At 32.7% G+C, this 3,647-nt stretch overlaps 1 long non-coding RNA gene across 2 annotated transcripts; it reads right to left on the minus strand.

Annotated features, from left to right (window-relative positions):
• Window positions 1-1,449: 1,449 nt before the first annotated feature.
• Window positions 1,450-3,274, minus strand: LOC111892161 (uncharacterized). Of its 2 annotated transcripts, XR_002850463.3 has the most exons (3): window positions 2,471-3,258; window positions 1,941-2,376; window positions 1,450-1,652 (listed from the first exon to the last, which is right to left on the minus strand). It is a non-coding gene; the product is annotated as an uncharacterized LOC111892161 (long non-coding RNA). The 2 variants fall into 2 exon arrangements; XR_006190957.2 differs by lacking the exon at window positions 1,450-1,652 and having other exon boundaries at window positions 1,799-2,376; window positions 2,471-3,274.
• Between the last annotated feature and the right edge of the window lie 373 nt (window positions 3,275-3,647).

The raw sequence follows: 3,647 nt of genomic DNA on the forward strand, positions 1-3,647 counted from the left end.
TTATTTTTTTTTGTCGTTAAAATTTATAATATTGTCCGAATTTTAAAACTTTATCCAAATTTTAAAATGAAATAATAATAATAATAATAATAATAATAATACTAATAATAATAATAAAGCAACAAAAATACAAAATAGGGGAAAAAACAAAAGACAAAAAAATCATATAAAGTGGTGAAATCATAAAAGATTGGGGAGTACTTATAGCATTAGCCCTAAAAATTTGTTTTTTGTCACTTCTAGGGGAAGTTATTGCGGAAGAGATACAGAAGAGATGTTGCGCTTGAACTTCAACTTCATGAAAGTCGGGTACTATTATGACTTTTTAATCACTTGAACAATACTTTTAATCAAATACCCTTGAATTTTGTACTCTTTGAGTTATACTTTACTGTGAGATTGCTTTTTTTTTTTAATGGATCATAAACATACAACTTCCACGGATTCATTTTTCAAAAAGGAGTCGTTACGGTTCTAATGCTAGTGATTCATGTCATGATCACTTAGTTAATGGTGTATCAGCCAAGATGCCACATGTTTTCTTTGATTCTTATTGAATAGATTGCAAAACATGCATTTATCACCTAAAAACTAGTGGTTTATGTGTGTTTCAGGTAAAAAAAATCCTAACCCTCTTACCCTCATGTAATAGTAACGTACTTGCATTTTGTTTTACCGAAAATAGCAACGTGTTGTCCATGATAGCTTGTATTTTCATTTGTTCATACCTACCATAAACTGCTAATGATTGCAACATCTACTTCCACGAAACATCAACCAAAAAAAAAATATGACCCATGCAACACACGGGCCTCTTCACTAGTTTGGATAAAATTTCAACTCGTGGAATCATTGATAACAGTGATAACAGTAAAAGGTGAATTTTATTTTGTTTATTTTGCTAGATCGGAATTCTCAGCTTGTTTGGATGTGCGATTTCAAATAGATGATTACCTTTTTTTAAATCTTTGATAATAATCTTGACTTTGCTATGTTTCTCAAGCACTTCACCACAATTCCGATCACCGAAACTGAAATTAACCGCCAATGTTTTTGAAATCGTTTCGACCGTATCGACATCGTTTTCAGTTGTGTTTGATGTGTTTTCTGGTGCACCATTCCACTAACCCTTCATTCCATCAAATATCTACTCACTATTTTTTTTTTATTTTTTTTTTTTTATCTTTTTATCCTTTTTTTTTTTTCTATTTTAATAAATTTGTTATAGATTTTTTATAAAAATTAGAAAAGTGACCCCGTGTTGCGGGGTCAGATTTCGATTAAACCATTTCCAAAAGGAGTTTACGTCGACTACATAGTTTATTGATTATTCGGGGGGTAAAATGTTTAAAGGGTAAAGTCGACTGGCTTTGCTTGTAGATTGCAAGTCAAGTAAAAACCAATGTTATTGTCATACGATCAGCGCCTCTGCCTAGGTTGAATAAGAGATTCTGAAAAATCGAACAACGGAAAACAAATAACCATTAGAAGAATCAAACCTCTGTACTTTCATTTTTACATTTACTGGTTTATTTTCAATCCTTCTATTATTTACGCAGCGTATTTCGAAAAATCTTTCTGCCAAAAAAGAATTAGGGTAATCATCTAGCTATATCTTCTTTTTACCCTTTTTCTTACTAAAACTTCACCACCTGTCAAAAGACACAAATACCCTTATTAGTGACTAAAGTATGGGAAAAATAGATTGTGTTATTTATTTTACTGGTGGTTTCTTCTGGGGATGATGTTGTCATTCAATCCCAATTCAACAGGAACAAATAGTTTCCATACAGACGGATGAACAAAAAAAGACATTTCTTCAAACAGGTTGTGGGCACAAGCATATATATCACATCATTTTGAACGTTTACGTTATTAAGGGGTACTTCATCTGTTTTCATACGTTATTGAGATAAGAAAGTATGAAGAAAAAAATAAACCTCAACAGCAGCTGATACACCGACCTCTTCCATATTTTCTCTGAAGGCATCAAGTATGGTAACAGCTAAATGAACTAATGACTCATGGGGTCCACATTCTCGATTCTTAGTTACTCATGTTACATGTAGAGCATCACATAACACAAGAAGAGCCCCTCCTTTCATGTTAAGTAATTTCTATGAATAAGAGCCTATTGATAAAGCATCAGTGATAGTTCCCTCTGCAGAGCTTTAAATAACCAGACACTTTCTGCCAAGGGCAAATTCGTGATTTAGTTTAAATGTCGCAAATGCGAAAACCTGCATCAAAGGTGGTTAGTTATCTGTGCCTTTTGCAGGCCATCCACAGCTTCAATTGTCATTCTCCTATCCAAACAAATGATTTCCTCAGACTCTAAGCATTTGTTGTAATAGTATAATGAATCATCTACCTCACCTAGAAGTAAACGACAAATGGATATAGGATATAAAAAGAAAATTAGATTATGATTTTTCATATGTAATAAGTAACTGAGAGATAGAAATGTTACTTTGCTAATCCTCATTTCGTCTCCTCCAGATATGTCTTCATCCATCTTTGTCTGCAGAAACGAAAAAAGAAATCGAGTAATCAAAAGCAAGCCGTGATGGTTAGGCTTTAGGTTTGGTCGGCTTCTTAGTGTCGGTAGCAGTCGACGGTGGTAGCAGTCGACACCACTGATAGCAACGGAAATATGAAAATCAAAGAACGAAGGAAAGAGGTAGATTGGTACAGAGACGAACCACCCTTCGCCATGGAAGCACCTCTATGATTTTGCCCTAGAAATCCATGGGAAGGCAGACATCAACCTCTAAGTGAATAGATAGGTAGTCGATTTGGTACCACGGTGATGGTTAGTGATAGAAAGGATGCCAATGAGATCAAATAGAGATCGAAGGGTTTTGGAGAAGCGGCGGGAAGTGGAGGAATTAGAAGAAGATAGAGGAGAGACAGTCGGTGGATAATCCACAGTTCTGTAACCTTTTGATTGGAGAGTAATAGCGGTGACAGAGATGTGTATGGTGAGAAATAATATGGAGGAACTGTTTGTGTTGGTGAAAGGTTTTGAGAATGAAGGATTCCCAAAGATGTTGAAGAAGACGTTGCAAGGGAGAAACAGGAAATGGAGATGTTTCTGAAATGATGAATCGGCGAACCCTGAGTCGGTGATCCTGGAAACACTGGAATGGGGATGTTATCTACTGTTGATAAAGCCAGAAATGAAGCCTGGTCGATAAAACGGTGAGGCCACCTGTACACAAACAACCTACATAATGACATAAAATTACCTGTAAAAGAAAATAGAATTGCAACCTCACACCGTTTCTGTCAAATCCTTAGGAATTTTACTATTCCTGTTTTATACATTTTTAATATATATATATATATATATATATATATATATATATATATATATATATATATATATATATATATATATATATATATATATATATATTAATTTCATTTAAGTAAATTATCTTAAGTTATTTTAAATCATATTATAATTTATTTACTTATTATTGTTTTTCTAATGAAAAAAAAATCCTTTTTTTGTTTTATTTGAATGTATGTTTAATCTTGTTTTTTTTAAATTTTTTGTTGACGTTTTGTTCTTTTATTTTTTTTTTAACATTTTAATATTTGGTTCATTTACATTATTTAATCATAAGTATTTAACATTTTTT

Source organism: Lactuca sativa, chromosome 4, assembly GCF_002870075.4.
Source record: "Lactuca sativa cultivar Salinas chromosome 4, Lsat_Salinas_v11, whole genome shotgun sequence".
Taxonomy (NCBI): Eukaryota; Viridiplantae; Streptophyta; class Magnoliopsida; order Asterales; family Asteraceae; genus Lactuca; species Lactuca sativa.